Here is an 18,163-nt window from a genome sequence, read left to right on the forward strand (position 1 = left end):
TGTCTGGACAATGCACAGGTTTTATCCCTGGTCAGCAACCATATTAGACTTGCCAGGGTACACCTTAACCAGAGTGGTCCCCAGAAAAGGATGAGAAGAGACAAATGGTGTATTTAGTTACAGCCTTTGACCCTTTCACATCAGCATCACACCTACGCTAATATAACAAGTTGCTCCTGACAATAGGTTTCAACACTGACTGCATCTCTAGTCCAATTAACCAATAATGAGAACTGGCTGACAGCACAGGAGGGACTAAATTCTTCTCTAGCATCATTAAACGTGGAATAGATGACGAGTCACCAAGCACTGAGTTCACATTTGGCCCCATGCCTGCTCCTGCCATTCCAACCATTCCTGGCAGCAGTGGAGAGGCACAGAGTGGGGTCTGCTGGTGACAACCATTACCCAGGTAGGACATTTCTCCTGTGTGAACTCACTATATGTCCCTTCCTGGCTTCCTACCACATGAGTGTTTCCAGACTAGTTGAGATGATATGGGAAGGGAAGAGGGCACAGAGCCAAATGCTGTGCTTTAGCAAATTGCCAGTTGCTAGGGCTCATGCTAGCTGTGCACTACAAAGGCACTCTGGTTTGGTGAAGTTTCCAGCCATTTAGCTTGTCTCTCCAGCACTGCATACAGGGTAAGCACTGTCACCAAGCTAGATGGGCTAAATGGTGCCTAGAATCCCTTCCTTCCCTTGTTCCCTTGCTCCATATATGGGAAGAAAGAACAGTCCTCCCCACGAGGAAATTGTGACATGGTGAAGAGTTAGGAGGCTTAACAGGGGCAAATTGCCATGTCCAGCATGGTGAAGGAAGCTTAGGCAGAGGTGGAGTGGTATGCAAAGCATCTGAAGATGCCACTTCTAAACCCCCTAAAATGGGCAGGGAAAGTTGAGTGCAGACAATGTATGGGATAAGGAAAGGCAGGTTCTGAAAGGGGTCCCTTCCACAGAATACAGTGGTGCCAAAGGAAAATATTTAAGATCCGGAAAGAAGAAGACAGCCTGAAGTAATCCCCCCATGGACCTACCAAACAAACTCCACCTAATCTCCCTCCTTCCATTGCCCTGATTGTCCCCAGCCACTCTTTTCCAGAAAGCCACACAGGGACTGGCAGCAAACACCCCTGGCAGAACACAAGGAGAACAGTGCCAATATGCTGGCTCTACTGCTGTGTCCCCTCTTGGTTTAAATCAATAGTTTATGACATCTACAAGGGGAAACTGTAAATTTCATTTTGTCCCCTGCAGTGTGATTCATATCTTGTTTGCTGGTGACATAATGAATGTGTTTGCCCTCTAGACCCCCTATCCAGTAGACCATTTTAAGGATAAAGGGAGAGAAAATAGCAAAGTATAATTAGAGAGGTCGACTAATGCTGGATTAACCAGTAGCTCAGCTAAAGATAGCTTTACAACACTTATACATAAGGGGCAAGGGAGAGAGGGAGATAGAAGCCCACAGAAGGAATAGAGAATCAGATAATTTTTCTTAGGAATAAAAACCTTACAGGTGACTTGAAGGCTTATGCTGCTTCCTAAACAACTGATAGAGCCTTGCATCACCTGCCAGCCTAAAGCCAAAAAAGTGCAGATGCTTTGCCCCATTTAGTGCTCATCAGGTGTGATCTAGAATATAACCCAAACTGCCCCAAGGACACAGGTTAAACATTTCTGAAACTCATAGGCTTAATTACTCTGCAAAAGCTACTTGAGTTTGTCACCATAGTAGTTAAAGTGCGCATGAGCCTGGAATTGCTCAGAAACCTTGCTGGAAATGCAAATGGCAATGGAGCAGGGAGGGTAGAAAACCTGACAGCACTCCGGAGCTAACAGAGAGGAGAGCACTGAAGAGCAACGGAGATGACCCAGTAGATAGAATCCAGGGAGAAGGTTTCTCATATCAGGGTGCTCTCTGTAAACCAGTTGGAACAGTGGATGAAGAAACAGCTCTGATTGTATGTAACCTGCTGCACAACAGAAAGCAAGACTTGATACATTCTTGTGAACAAGCAGACCTTGCCAGAGAAACCTGACTTCACTGCCAATTTCTTTTTCCAGCTGGCATAACCAACAAAACTCCAAATTAGTTTGGCTAGGTAGATAGGGCAAAAGAAATAATAATATTTTTGGCCAAAATCTAGAGACAAACTTTGCAGCTAGGTCTTAGCTTTACAAAGAGAGGAAGCACAAAACTCCCCACAGAATCCCAAGAAACCAGAAAAAGGGCAAACCCATTAACTCGCAAACAGGAGATCAAATGCCAAGGGATTTGGATCTGTAAAGGCATGGTCTAGAGCTTTCAGTTCATGTCTCTCTACTTCGTGGTCACAAAAGAGTTGCTAATACAGCATGTCTAGCAATACTTCAGTGCTTCTGCTCTTTGAATTAAAACGAAGCAGTGCAAAAGTATATGGAAAGTAAAAGAAAAATAAACTCAGCTCTCAGAGAAGGCTTAGGTGAGGGGCTAAGGACAACCTCGCTGTTCCTGAATTGATCTGCCCCTCTCTAGTTTAAAACAGTGTATTTTCCTACTTTAGCTACCTCTTTAAACCTATCTTTACATTCAGCTTCAGAGACAGCTCCCTATGGATAAGCATTTTTAGATAGATACAGTGTGATCTTTACCAGTTGCTGCAAATTGGCTCTGAGGGCACCTTTATGTGTAAGTTCTGCCTATTTTCTCTACAAACAGAAAGACAGGGATGGAGAGGATGAGGGGAAAGGGCTTTACAAATAAAACAAACAATAGGAGAGCCAAAAACAAAGTCACAGCAGAGTCACACATTGTGACCTGAAACCAAGGTTCCTCATCCCAGCACCGTAACAATCTCCCTGACATCAATTGCAGATGCTGATCAGACACACATGCGGGGAGCTACATTCAAACACAAATGTGCAGTTTGCACTGTTTGGGAGTGACTGGTTTGGGACACTCCCCTCAGATCATAAGTGACAGCCAACAAGCTGTGGGGAGGCAGCACATAACTGAGTGTTCAAGAAACATGGGCATCACTCAGGTTTAGCTGTGTCTAAACCAGCCATGGGCAAAGCATCTCAGGTTCAGCCCTTGCCCCTTCAATTCATCCTGGTATCCTCAGATTCACCAGACTTTAAAGACTTTTGATGAAACCACATCAATATTTGGACCCCATAACAACACGATATTCTGGGCACAGGTATCTTAATCTGCTATACTCTATTGTTTGAGGGAAAGACTGAAGGAAACAAGGTTATGACCAGAGAGAATAGAGATGTAAAAACCTTATATGCATGTAGAGTTTGTAATGGCAAAACATAGTTCATCACTACAGAGATACTGTTTAGTTTCAGTCTGCTGAAAATCCTGGGCATCCTACTAGAGAGCAGATGCAATCACTGTCCCTGGGCCTGGAGCAAACATTACTGTCCAATATGCTGCTACAGTAAAGCTTGGATGAATGACAGCTGCAGCCTGGGCAGGGATACTGCTGGGCTCATAAAGCAGTCTAGGTTGGGAAAGACCTCCAAGATCATTGAGTACAACCATTAACCTAACACTGCCAAACCCTCACTAAGCCACATTCCCAAGTGTCCCATCTACATGTCTTTTAAACAGCTCCAGGGATGGTGAATCCACCACTTCCCTGGGCAGCTGTTCCAATGCTTGAAAATTTTTTTTGGTGAAAAAATGTTTCCTAATATTCTTTCTAAACCTCCTCTGGTGCAATTTAAGGCCACATCCTCTTAGCCTGTTATTTGTTACCTGGGAGAAGAGACCAACCCCCACCTGGCTACAGCCTCCTTTCAGGCAGTTGTAGAGAGTGATAAGGTTACCCCTGAGCCTCTTCTTCTCCAGGATAAACAACTCCAACTCTCTCAGCTTGTCCTCACAGGACTTGTGTTCCAGACCCTTCACCAGCTTTGTTGCCCTTTCCTGGGCACATTCCATCATGTCTGTGTCTGTCTTGTAGAATGTGTAGTGATGTCAGGGACGTCAACAACAACAAAGTGATGGCCCAAGATTCTGCGTTCCATAAGAATGCAGAGTCAAGGTGTCCATCAGAGCTATGGTTGTCTGTGTGATGATGTCTAACAGTGGGATGCCACTGCTGCCCTTGCAGCCTAGGTTAGTGCTTGCATCTTTTCTTGTCTACACAAGGAAATCTATGACTATGCATTTACAGCACCAGTGCCATGTGGTCAGCATTGCAGCTTCTGCTCTGTCCCTGAACATACGGGTACAGTTTAACGACAGTAGTGTGGAAGGGATTTAGGGAGAACAAGACTTTTCTCTTCTACATTACTAGATGGAAAAAGCAAACAATTTTTTCCTCTACTGGCCTCCAGTAGAGCTGTCTTTCCAGCTCTTGTCCCTCACGCACACACCTTCGTCTGTCCTTACACTACAATTACGTTTTGTAGAGTTTTGTCCTTCCAGGACAATGTTTCCTGGCCATTTTGAGAGCCTAACATACTGATTAAACACTTCTTGGTCTTCACAGTCTCATACTTTTTAGTACTGACAGTTTAATTTCCAGGGTCCAAGTTTTTCTGATTCAAAATTGCCAGATTGTGCATTGTCATGGTTAAAAACAAATTGTTCCCATTTATTTTCCAGAGTTGGACAGCTGTCTGAAGACTTTTTTTTTTAAGACTCAAAAGATTATTTCTTAGTATCTGAGAATACAGTTTGTAACTACAGGTGGCATCAAGTGTAGATTCTCCACAATTAGCTATTAAAAAAAAATTCTGTTAAGAAGCATTCAAAATTACTTCCAAATGTATCCACCTTATCTATGATGAACAGCACGTAATTTTAAACAAAAGAACCAGTGGTGATTCAGGTTAAGAACCAAAAGCACCAAAGAGAAGACACATAAAAGCAAGAGACCCATTACTGTGACATTGACATCTTTTTTGTGAGGTTCCTGAGGTCTGGTAACAGCTGCAGTTGGCAAGGGCTCCTATTTTACTTCTATATTGGTGGATAATACTGTATTTGCTAGTCTTAGGTGAACAGAAGAGTAAAAGGAATTGGTTAATATCTACAGAAACAAAAGAGCAAAAGAGCTGAGTTTGAATAGCTGTGGTTCATGTTCTCATGGCACCTGTTAGTTGTGAGCATTTGTCAGCTTGCTGGGTGTCACATGAAAATTTGTTAATTGCTAAAGCTGATTCTTACCAGACAGCAAGCTATTTGTTATTCATTGGACTGGCCAAAATAATTAAAATAAATTAAATCCAGTGCATGATAAATTTTGAAGTTCTGTAATCTGCTCCCATGTTTTATTACAGCCTTTTAATTTTTTTTTCTTTTTTTCTTTTTTCTACAAGAAAGAGCCACTCCTGAGCAGATAACAGTGCTGTCATTAAGTTGTTTGGTACATGCAAGATATGGATACAAGTTTCTGCCTGATTTCTATACAAGTGCTTGTCTGGAGTTTTCTACATCTCACACAAGACCCCAACTCCTTAAGTTGCTGGCCACTTCGACCCTGTCTATGTCTCACCTTTTCACCAGAAATTTAAATCCAGGGCCTGCAAAACTGAAGATCAATGCATATAAACCCCACATGTTTCTGTGAAATGTTTCCATTTTGACATGTTAGTATTTCAGATGGAAAAAATACCCCAACAAATTAACCGAAAAAAAAATTGATCAGTATTTTAGTTACTCAGTTGAGAAAGAAACAATTAGCATGATACTCAGTTAACCAATAAAAGAGTGCAAATACTAAGCAAGTAATGATTCACTGAAGCAAACAGGTTGTAAAGAACAGCTAGAGGCCTAAAAATTACTCCTTTTTAGTGAGTACTTATCAAGCCCTAAAGCACTGGAAGAAAATCTGAAGCTGCTTACAAATTGCTTATGACACAGTGACAATGCTTTAACAGTTCCCTGCTTTTCTCATATCTTTATTCTTCCCACCACCACCTCCAAGTGAGAATTTCCCCTGTCTTGGGTGTGGCTCGCTGTAACAACAGCAGAACCTGGCCCTGACAAGTCAGATTTGTAACTAATATTTCAGGCTTCTCTAACCCTGGGCTAGAGGGTCAGCAGTAGCTTGCAGGGACACAGTGACACTAGTGAATGCGTTACCCTGACTCCAGTGATCAAGTCTCACAATTAACACCACTCCCATTGGAGTCTGGCACAACAAATGCCCCTGGTGTTTGAAGAGAAAGAGACAAAGTGGTGCACGCTAAAATGGAGCTGCCAGCCAGCCTGTGGGCATGGGCAAAGGGATTTTGTCATGCTGCTGAGAAAAGACTATTTCCCCAGGCAACGCTTGCAAAGCTGGGAGGTCTCACTTTCAGAGCATGTACTAAAAGATCACACCTCATACCATAACACACTCACTCCAAGCCAGACACTACTACGCCCATTAAATGCCAACTGTACAAAGTCAAACTGAACAGTGGATAATTAATGTTTGTGAAACCCATTGGAAAGACATAAAATGTCCTCGCTGCTCCAGGGTGCCAAAGCAAAGAGGCTGTGCTCAGTCCCCTGCTGCCTGCAAGCAGCAGGCTTCACTGTTTGCTCCTTCATCCCAGCTGAAGGGACAGAGGTACTTGTTATCTATGGCTAGCAAAGCTTGATTCTTTAGTGAGTCAGAGGAAAGATGAGGTTATCCCCAGAGCACCAGTAGAATGCCTGAGTGAACTACCTAATTCTCTGTGATGAGTGTGTAGAAAGTCAGGGTCTGGTATAAATCCTTCCTTGGCTAAGAATGCCTCAAATGTCTGGACAGATGGATGTCTGAGCAAGACTCCAGCTCATGCAGGATACTTGTAAGAGCATGGAAGTTAATGCAGATGTCCCAGGCCTCAGGCTACCAGGATAATCACCACCTTTGAGGACATCTTCTCAAGAATGTTCATCTGTACTGCAAGGTACAACACAGGCTTTGGAACACATCACCTGCTTTCTAACTTCAAAAACTGCTGTGGAAGCTCAGTCTTCTCCACACAGCTTGACCTGGGCAATTGCCTTCTACCAAAAGGCTGAATCACCCCTAAGACAGCAAGTATACAAGAACTGGTTCTCCAGATAAAGATTACAGTGGTCGAATTCCTGGATGACTGAGACTCCAGTGATTGTGTGAGACCTGCCTACCGACTCAGAGGAAATACCCTCTGAGGATGAGCCAGTTCCTAGATGGATAAGTGCCCATCCTGGAGACCCAGCAGTCTGTTAGACAGGTGGTTGCAATGGGAGAATCAGCAGGCAGACAGGCTGTAGAGTCTTGACCCTGTTCTCATGTTGAAGCAGAATAGTTTAGGTTGAGAGTAGCATAGGGAAGATGCTTGCTGGCTGCTGAGGAAAATGAAATGAGCTCCATCTTTGGCACTGCTGATCTATTTCTGGTGAGAGTGGAACATATTTAAATGTGATGTGTGGATTGCTGAGCAAGCCACTTGGAGTTATATGTGCCACTGCTGCCTCAGACTGCTGCTTCAACTCCTATTCATGCAGAGGGTTGAGTAACAAATGATACCTGCTCAGGAGCCGACCTCCAGCAGCAGGGGAAATGAGAAGGACCACAATCCTCAGTGCAGAAGCTGCAGGAAGACAAGAGTTCATTGTGCTTCCACAGCCAGAAGAATTCATGAAAAGAATCTTATTCTTATGTTTGCCTGTGGTTCCTTCTTGAGTTCATGATTTACAGTGCTCTGTCAGCACATCTGTCTTACTTTTTATTCTTCTGTTGCTTTCCTGGTGTTTCACTGCTTCTTCTCCTGCATTAGAGGCTATTATGCATCACCTGCTCTGGTCAACAAATGAGCTAGCAGCACATCTCTGCAATTCCACAGCTAGTGACTGAGCTCCAAAGCTTTGATGGGCCAGTTTTGTGAACAAAAAAACAGGGTGGGAGAGAAGACTGCCCTTAGGTCCACAAGGAGAATGAAATGCTGTTCAAGGTGATAATCCTAGGGTAGCAAGAAAATCAAATGTTTTTCACTTGTTGTGGGTTCATTGCAATTGGTGTCAAACACAAGAACAGCTGGTGTTCTTCTTCTAGAACCTTCCTCCTTGTGTCCTGTGGTTCCAGCCAGCTGGATGCTCATCATAAACCAGGATATGAGCTGGCTGGGTTTAACCTCTGAGGCTTCACATCTAAGCCCTTGTCCAGTATCTCCAGTATTGGAGTGGACCAGCAAGCTCTCACATGTTAAGAAAAGCTCTGCATGGGTAGCAGCCCCCTCCCGTTTCCCACACCATATACTCTGCAAATGTCTCATGGCTCTGTGTGTCTCTTCAGGGGGCTTTTCAGAAAGGTGATGAAAAAGACATCAGAACCACCTCTCTCTGCAGCTGCTGCCATGCAGAACCTTGTAGGAATAGCTCATATTAATAGCTTCAGATTAGTATTTGCCATATCCTCTTCAATTTGCCTGTGATCACTGCAAAGGCAAATACAGAAGCAAATCCCCAGGGACGGTCGTCTTGTGTGCACAAGAAATAAATACCAGAGAAGGGGAGAGAACAGTGCTCGTGGCTTTGTGTGGCAGAGCACTTGCAAGCCAGCATAGGTGGGGGCATCGGGGAATGGCAGCAATATGAGCATGTTGAGTGTGTGCAGTAGGGTGTGCTCACAACTGGGAAGATGCACATGAACACATCCAGAGAGGATCATTAAATTAATGGGAAATCCCATTCCCATGACTCACAGCAGGAGTGAGAACAGGTGAGAGTAACATGGAGGGTGGTGGTTGTGTGGGACAGGTTGCACAGAGTGAGACAAGGCAAGTGCTTGTGGTGATGTGAGAGGGGAAACTATGAGCATGCAGAAGAATTTATTTCTGAACTTTTCCCTATAAAATGATACAGAGAAGCACAGGTTAACCTGTTCACTTGGAGGCTTAAGTACTGAAAATGTCCTTTCCCTTGAATATTTCCAGCACATAAAAACTGATTCATTTAGCCTGTGTGGGGCGGAAGAGAAAAGAGGATGTAGAGTCACAGAGCTCCAAAATGTGCAAATTCTGCGAGCTGTACAGAACACCTGAACTAAACTCTTATTTGCAGAGTGGTACCCAGAATGCTTTCTGCCACTTTGCTCTTAAATGTTACACTTCCAGAGGTCACCCTAACTTAATTAAGTCTCTGTATCTGGTTAAAGCAACAGCTGCACAATACACACGAGTTCAGGGTCGGCTGAAACCAAGAGACATGTTCTACATTTGCTTCTCTAGTCGTGGCTGAGTCGCCCATGGGGAGAATCAGTTTGGACAATTGCTGGGAAAACAGATTTGTGTTTTGGTACAGCTGTGCAGCCAGTGTGGCTGAGAACATGATGTTAACTCTGAGCATGCCAAATGGAACTGTAGGACTGCTGGCTGGAAAGAGCAACACAAGACAGCCTCACTACATCATTCAGTTCTGGCCCTTCATGAGGTGATCTTGAATGCATTGTCTTTGAGTTCCACAGGCTTGGAGCCCCTTCCATGTCAACACACTCACTGAGATAAGGGGTCTTGACAAGATGAATTACATTGTCCTGGAAAGAGGACTGAGAGCACGTAATCAGAGTTGTCTGTAAAGCACTGTGTGATGTACCTAAGTACATTTGTAGGACACGCACAGAGTCCCATCAGTGTGTCCCGCCTTATTTGCTCAAGTTAGTTTGGAGAAGATCCTGAATTCCTTTTGTTTCATCTGTTGCTGCCTTCTACTCAGGAGAAACACATAACTACCATACCATAACAGAGGGGTTTAGGTTAGGAGGTAGCTTTAGAAACCCTCTCAACAACATTGCAGAGTAATGCTGAGAAAACAATGACATGACCACAGCTGGAAGAGACTCCACTTTAGGATGCAGCAAAATTTTCCTGTCCGAAACATACAGATGATGCACTGAACCATCCTGGAGAAAGCAAAGGAAAGGAAGGGACAATTTCAAGTAATCAGCTTCCTTGCAACAGTTTCCTTCTCCTTATTTATAGCCACTCTATGATTCAATCAGGCTGGAACTGAGTGCAAACACGGTTTCTTTGCTCCTGGCCCTCCTTGGACTTCATTTGCACAGCAAAGCATCACTCAGTGCCAGAGATTTATGATACGTTCAAAGCCCAAACAAGTCTGGATCTGAACAGCCACATATCCTCCAAATTTCATGGTGGGAAATGTGCCTCTAGTGGGCTACCAAGTAGCTTGTGTCAGATTCACTGATCCTCACTGCAGCTGTGCATGGAAAGGGGCAACTCAGTCTGCTCCAAAGTATTAGAGACTCAACAAACTTGAGCTCAGCTTCAAACCTAGGAAAAGCTCCTGGATGGGCCTAACCTTTTGTCAGCAAAACTCCTGGGCCTGGAGACTTACAAACAGACATAGACTCAGATCCAGTGCCAAATTCTGTAAATCAGCTCTTCATGCTTCATGTTACAAATTTCATGCTTGTAACAGTGGGTTGCGCCAAAAAACCCACAGTGGTCATGTGTCTCCTGAAAGCTTGTGAAATACTTGTTTGGGACTCAACACTTTACAACTGAGGTTGCTCTTCATCAGGATGACCCTAATCTTCACTGTTTCTATGTGGGAGCACCGTCTAAGCTTCAATGGGGACTGTGAAGTTGTTGTCCTGGGGCTGGTATAAAATCCCAGCAAAAGGACATTTCCTATCCAGGGCTAGTCTGGGTGCTACCTGGCTCTAAGCTCACAGTCATTCACAGTTTCCTATACTACAGACTACAAGCCTCTCATTCTTCAGCCTCTCCCCACACCTACCACAGCGCACAAGTGATAAAAGAATTTGTAAGATGAGGAGTCTGTCATCTGTCCATTGCTTTTTTTTCAAAGATGGAGAAAAAAAGTAATGATCTTGTTCTGGAAGAAAATCAAAGGCTGCCAACAACAGCATGATATGTCAGCTCTTTTAATTTCATTTATTTATTTATTTTATCCAGTTGCTTTAATCCTTAGAGTTTAAAGGCAAAGAATGAATGCAATGTGCTGGAAAATGAAGAGCATGTGACAATATCAAAGAGTGAAACCAAAGGAAAGGGGGTGTGTGAATGTTGGGGGAGCCTTGTTAGGAGACACATTAAGGCAATCCAGCTGATAGATGAAGCCTTTTATAAATTAAGAGTAAAGTCTTCATGTCACTCTTTATCTTTCTTTTTTGTTTTAACTATTGTCTCTCTCTTTCACCTCCCCTTGCATTCCTATCCTGCCTCTCCTCTTGTGGACTCCTGCCATAGGTCCCACTTTATATTTGAACTGTAGGGCTGCTGTCGCCACGTAATGATGAAGTCTCCCTCTGCTGAGGATAGCAGAGTCTGTGCTTCAACAGGCCACAGTGGTACCTGCCACTGTGAGACCCTTCAAAGAGACAAAAATGCACCTTATTCCAGCCAGGCTGGTGTGCTGGCTCCTCTCAGTCTTTTGGAGCTATAAACAAGGTATAGCAATCAATCACAGACAGTGGGAGCCTGGTTTCCAGGGGATTTTGGCACAGAGGTGGGACACATGCATCACAGAAAAGCTGCTGTGCTGTATGTAGAAGTTGCAGTAGGGAGGTAGGGAGGTAGGGGGAAAGCAACCCAGAAATGCTTTTTATCCTTGATAGAAGAGCAGAAAGACAAGGAAACAGAATCACCACATTCTTCTCTTTCAGCCATAACTTTGACATCCCCAGAAAACAACTCCAGTGGAAAAACTGCTGTTGGGTACTGTTTATGATGAGATTCAGCAGGAGTAACTTAGTTCTCATTGTCCCACATGCACACACACACACACAAACACAGAGCTTATTATCTGTGATCTTTCTACATAGTGGATGTAAATGCCAGGCCCGCCTCCTATGAAGCCTCCTGGGCTTGGTCAAGCAGGATAGTTTTACACAGACTCTGTTTCCCCCAGCAGCCTTTATGCCTCCTCATGGCTCTCTCCCAGCAGAGGTTGTGCAGGCTCACACACCAGCACAAACCTCTGGCTCTGGTTGTATCCAAACCAGGTGTCACACCCTACCAGAGACCAAGCCGTGACACCTCACTACTGGCAAGCAGAGCTGGAAGGGAATTATCTTCTCTCCCCCTTCCAGAGACTGGCCCTTCAAAATCACAAGACAGGGTCTAAATGTTACTCTCTTCCAGCCTGAGACATTCTTGACCCCTATCCCCAGAAACATTTATCATGGTTTAACCTCAGCCATAAACCAAGCCCCAGGCAGTCATTGGTTCACTGCCTCAACAGTGGGATCAGGGAGAGAATTGGAAGGGTAAAAGCTGGAAAACTCAGGAGTTGAGATAAAGACAGTTTAACAGGGAAAGCAAAAGCTGAGCACGCAAGCCAAGCAAAGCAAAGAATTAAATCACCATTCCCATGGGCAGACAGGTGTTCAGCCATCCCCAGGAGAGCAGGGTGCCATCACGTGTAACAGTTACTTGGGAAGACAAACACCATCACTCCAAATGTCCTTCACTTCTTCCTTCTTCCTTCAGCTTTATATACTGAACAGGATGTCATAGGGAATGGAATATCCCTCTGGTCAGTTTGGGCCACTTGTCCTGGCTGTGTCTCCTCCGAGTTTCCCAGGCACCCCCCACTTCCTTGCTAGTGTGGTGGAAGTACAAGAAGCAGAAAATGCCTTAGCTCTATGTAAGCCCTGATCAGCAGTAAAGAAAATATCTCTATATGATCAACCCTGTGTTCAGCACAAATCCAAAACACAGCTTCTTACCAGGCACTGGGAATACAATTTAAGTGTACTCCAGTCAAAACCAGCAAAATGCTCCTGTGAGGTCCCAAGGCCACAGACCTATAATCTGGAGAGTGGCGACGGTCAAGTGACTGAGCAGGGATGTGATGTGTGGCTGGCAGTGGCTGGGGTGGGCGTGCTGCAAAAAGACCCATGGGCAACCCCAGCTCTTCCCTATCCAGAGGAGCTCCTGTGGTAGGGACAGGCAAAGGCAAGAGTCGTTTGCACACACAGGACAGGCACTTCAAGTTCTGTCAACAGCAGGCTGCTGGGTGAACCAGTTTTAACCACACCTCTTTGTCCCTGATGGCGTGGGATGTGTGACTCTGGGAGCACAGGAGGGAATGACAGATGGATTGGCTGATTCTGTGCTAAGGCTACTGCACTCTGACCAGTCTCTCTGGTTTTCTAGTTCCTGGAGTATATTGCTTAGGATCTGTATGCAAGGTGTCACAGTCCCGAAGTAGATTAAGTAGACTTCAAAGAGACAGCTAATTTCATACAATGATAATAAAACTGGTCAGTCTCACACAGGGGCAACAAGCTTTATATTATTAATTATTGCAAGATGCAGGTGATCTGAGATCTTTGCAAGAAAGGCAGTGTAAGAAAAGTCCAGAAAACTAGTTTCTCCAAGGTGAAGTTTGCTTTTTTTCCCCAGTCCTAAAGGAACAAGAAAAAAGAAAGAGGAGAGACCCAAAGACAAATGCCACAGAGCAGGCAGAAGGCAGGTTGGACTTCAGATGACAGAAAGGGCCACTGGAAGCAGAACAGAGGAGGCACTTTCACCCTAAGACTGGTGAGAAACACAGCATGCACCAGAGTCATGCAAATGCATGGCAGCAGGACCTGTGCATCAGTCCTGGAGCACAAATCACTCCAAGGTGCAGAGGGACACACAGGACAGACACCATTTAAGACAGATGTTTTTTATCTTTTCAATACCAAAAAATAAGGAGACAATTTTCAATATGCAGAGACTGTCAAGCAGGAGTCTGGAACAACTAAATGTGATACTTAATTAAACCTCTTTGCTTCTACGGAATGCAAGATTTGCCTCCTTTCTCCTATTCAGTACAGGAAGCCCAGAGATAAAACCTTCAAGTTATGAGCAACTATACCCTGCTGAGAAAAGTGATGGAGTGCTATGCTCCAGAGAACTTAACCTCAGAAAATATGGAACTGACACCTAGAAGGTTTTCTTCTTATTATTGCTGCCGTTGTTATTATTATTAGCATTACTATTTTTCCCGACACTAAAAGTCTTCCCATCATGTTCCCAGAGGGAGACAAACAGTGTGTGCCTGCATGTTAATGGCAATAAATGGGGCCACTCTACTTTCCTGATGCACGGGGTTCAAATGCTGAAGGAACTGCTGGAAGCAGGCATAGTTAAGTGAATGCTGGGAAAGGCTGCAGGGCTCATGGATTTTGCACAGGAAAGAAACACAAATACAGGCCTTGGGGATGCATGATCAGAGCTCAGCTCTGCTACTGACTTGATTGGCTTGGTCAGGTTACTTAGGGTCCTGTGCTCTGGCTGCTTCCTTGCAAAACAGTTCAGGAGTAATAGGATGATGACCCATGCTATTCCAGGGACATGGTAAGAACAAGGGCCTAAACGTTTCTGGCATGTTGATAAAATGGATCAGAGAGTGATATAAATACTTCATACAAGGCAAGAAATGGCCCAGAGGGGAGATTTCCTATGTTGCCTGATCAGATGAAGCTGCAGAGATTAGGTGCAAAAATCAAAGGTGAGGAACCAAAATCTGAAGTCTTTCAGTTTGCATCATCATTTACTGTGGCCAAATAAAAAAGCCACCAAAAGAACATGTAAGAATTTCTCATCTGTAAGATTTCCTCATCTATATTTTACTGCCTTAATGTGAATAAACAACTGTGCATGGAATGGGACACTGGAGTGAAGAAACATGCCAAGCACAGAGCAAATTATAAGAGAGCCAAAACTCAGGTTGTAAGTGTTAGTTTTTTCAAATGTGATTGAATATTACTTTAAACTTGATGAAAAAAGGCATTGATGACTTCCCCTTTGATGTGAATAGCGATCACAGATTGATTTGCTTCCCAGGGGGCCGTGGAGGCCAAGCCTCACATAGCACAGAAGATAAAAGCTGTTGTACAGGTTAAACAAATGCTCTGTTTAGCTTTGTGTCTTGCCTCCCACAGTGACCAAAAGCTCATGCCAAGGGATGCCTAGAAGTAAAGAAGCATAGATGATACTTTCCTTGAGTATTCACCCACAGTGCTTCACTCATGTTTTTAGTACCATCTTCTTTACTGAAGATATCTCTTGTAGCTTACCTGACTTCCCTTTTCCAATACACAGGACTGCAAAACACCTTAGACAAGAAATTACTCTGTACATGCACCTTATCTTTGCCCAGAACTCATGTACCTGTGAATTCTCTGAAAGCAACTGACATACTAAAAAGGCAGAGGATAAACTTGGTAGGCTTTGTTTCCCTCCTCCCCTCAGCTGCTTCATTTCCTATCACTTTGAAAGCTGTGGCAGCCATAAGCCACAGGTTCAGTTGTGGGGCTTGAGGCATGGGGTGAAGGAGAAAACACAATCTCTCCTTCTGGGCTGCAGCACATCCTAATCATTCTCTGTTTTTCAGAAGTCAGAGGGTCACTGGACCTTGCCAGGACTAGAGTGGTACTTGGGAGCATTTCCTGATAGTGCTTTCTCCTAAGGCTCTTTGCTGAAGTGCATGCTGTGCCCAAATGCACCTCTGTGATTGCCCAGGTGCTGTGGCTGAGGAAGTTGCAGAAGAACTGGGTTGAGTATCCCTGTCCTCTGAGACAGAAAAAGTCCCACCTATTCACTGTGGGTTCTCCTGTCACCCCCCATCATACATACTGACTTCAACTGGTGGAAAAAGAGACCTGTCTCCCTCTTCTTAGAGACTTGCTCCACTGCCAGGACTTGAGCCAATCTCATCATCAGGGCACCTTAGTGTATCTTCTGTTGGTAATGACACCTCACATCTTACAATTACATAGCCTGGAACCAGCCCCCCGCCCCCTGAAAAAAACCCAAAAAACCCTCATGTCCTTCATGGTGTTTACTCTTTGAATGCTTCCAGTCCAGTGAAAAGCCCAGCATGCAGATAAAGTCTGCCAGGCATAAAGAAAATGGAAGATGCTTTTCAGAAGAAGTAAAAAATTCAACTTTTTTTTTTAATAAATATATTAATAAGGGAGGGAGGGTACCCTAGTGAACCAGCAGAAAAAACAAGACTTCCAGGACAACAACTGTAGTCACATTCTTCCCAGCATGCTTGTCTAAGCTCTGCTGGTGTTAGTTCAAAACACAGAGAAGGCACAATCCTCAGTGGTTGTCATGGTTTGACACTGGCGCAATGCCAGTGCCCCCATGAAAATGCATCTTCCCCAAATAAATGCTGTGAGATGTTATCAGGAACAGAGCAGAGCAGGCCCAAGCTTAATAACAAAGGGAAAAAAAACTTTATTAAACTACTACTAATACAGAAAACACAAACTAAATCCAGGATGAAGACCTTTTAAAACATCCCTCCTCCTCCCAATTTCCAAAAACACCCACCATGAAACATCACCCGGGATTCCTGATCAAATTACCACCCTTCAGATAATCAATACTCAAACTATCAAGGGAGAGAGAAGTCTCTCTTGCGCCACAGACCCCCCAGGAAACACAGCTGCCACCCTGTGTTTCCCTGTCACACATGGCAACCGCCCAGAGAAAATCTGCCAGTGTGACACTCTCCATGTCACAGTGCTCTCACCACCGTGCATGGACAGACTGCTCATAGGGCTCCTTTAAGGATGCTTTGCCATGGACCCAAAGATACAACAGTTCAGCTTCTCATCCTGGGACTACAGTCCCCCCCATTTTCCCCTGGGGCCAAGGGTCCAAGAACAGAAATCCTCTTCTTTCCCGAAGACAGAGGGCATCACCATTCCCTCCTCAGCTTTCTTCTGTTCTTGCCATTCCTGTGCTGTTAGAAGCTGAAGCAGGTCTCCTTGGGTTACCACTGCATCCCCCTAAAATGCAGTCTCTATTGCAGGAGATTTTGGTTCAGTCCATGGCTAACAAGAAAAGTCCAGCCAAAATCTACTTCATTATCTCCTCCCACCTAAATATTTCTTCTTCTAACATCTCAGGTCCCGGACTATCTCTCTTCCACCACAAATCAAGGAGGAGTAATATTTTACAAAGCCCTCATTTCCTGGAAAGGGTTAAAAGTTCAGACTCCCTGGACGGCTGATATCTCGGTCCAGCGTTCCGTCTCCCACGTTCCATCTCCCACGCTGGGCACCATCCCCCCCCCCCCCCCCCCCCCCTTTCTCCTTCTCCTCTGCCGGCAAATTTCCAGGTGCCGCCAGGCTCTGTGTCACTTTCCCTCTGTGGGGGGGGGAACAAAGGCATCTCCGCTTCTCTCCACCCTTCCGTCCACAGGAGCTGGCTCGGTTCCAGACCTTCAGCCCCTTGGCCTACCTGGACAAGGCCGCGTGGCTTCCCCTCCCCCACCCAGCCTAAGGCTGGGCAGGGGAGAGTCTCACTGCACTCTCTGACAACCGGAACCAAAAGAGACAGCTCCCCTGGGAGTTCTTGCTTTTAACCCCCTGTGTTCTCAGAGGCGTGTCCATACTTTCAGTGGTCACTCCAGGTGCCAATATCCAAACCTGACCACTGATTGGTTTGACCCAACTTCCCGGAAAAAATTCACTTCCATGTCAAACCACGACAGTGGAGCTGAGCAGACCCCAAAGAACACAAAAGGTACTCAGCTCTTAATAGAAATTGCTCATAATGACTGAGCGTCTCAAGTACATAAGCTGCTCTGAGGGGAGGCAAAGCCATTTTCTTGCTGAGTTTGAAACTAAGAGCTCTGTTTGGCAGCTGCCATTCAAGTCACGATCAGATCTGGCCTTTCATGAAAATGCAAGCTCATTAAAACATCCAGAGAAAGGGAGGGGAATGTGGTGCAACCCTCAGCTAGAGGGATAAAAAGAGCAATTGAAGTCAAAACCAGGGCTTGGTAGTTATAGGCAAGCAAGGCAAAGGGATGAAGGGGAGCAAGGCTAGATATTACCCACAAAATATTTCCTCTAACTGTCCTAAATGAAGGAAGAAATAGGTATTTACCTTTAGCTGTTGTGGGATATTTTCTCTCTCTTTTTTTTTTTTTTTTTTTTTTTTGCCTTCCTCCACAAACACAGCTTGGCTGCTGAACTACACAGCAGATAAATGATGTAGAGGCAGTGAGAACTTGTGGTCTTATTTAAACAAAGGCTAGATAGAGTTATCTGGATCGATTGAGCCAATGCTTCCTTGAGTACTAATTCAGGCCAAACAACTGCTACTGAGAATAAGCTCAGCTGGTCTCCCTAGGAAATGACCAAGCAAGATGGAGACGTAAAGAGCAGCTTTTGACATGGGTGCCGACTGGGACAGCTTTGTTT

General features: G+C 44.7%; 1 protein-coding gene and 1 long non-coding RNA gene across 10 annotated transcripts in view; one reads left to right on the forward strand and one right to left on the reverse strand.

The window, feature by feature from the left end:
* Positions 1–18,163, reverse strand: part of LSAMP (limbic system associated membrane protein) — an 888,518-nt gene that overhangs the window by 193,045 nt on the left and 677,310 nt on the right. The gene's annotated exons all lie outside the window — the stretch shown is intronic.
* Positions 4,034–5,559, forward strand: LOC128781788 (uncharacterized). Its single transcript, XR_008428514.1, has 2 exons — positions 4,034–4,113; positions 5,322–5,559. It is a non-coding gene; the product is annotated as an uncharacterized LOC128781788 (long non-coding RNA).

This window comes from Vidua chalybeata, chromosome 2 (assembly GCF_026979565.1).
Source record: "Vidua chalybeata isolate OUT-0048 chromosome 2, bVidCha1 merged haplotype, whole genome shotgun sequence".
NCBI classification, from domain to species: domain Eukaryota; kingdom Metazoa; phylum Chordata; class Aves; order Passeriformes; family Viduidae; genus Vidua; species Vidua chalybeata.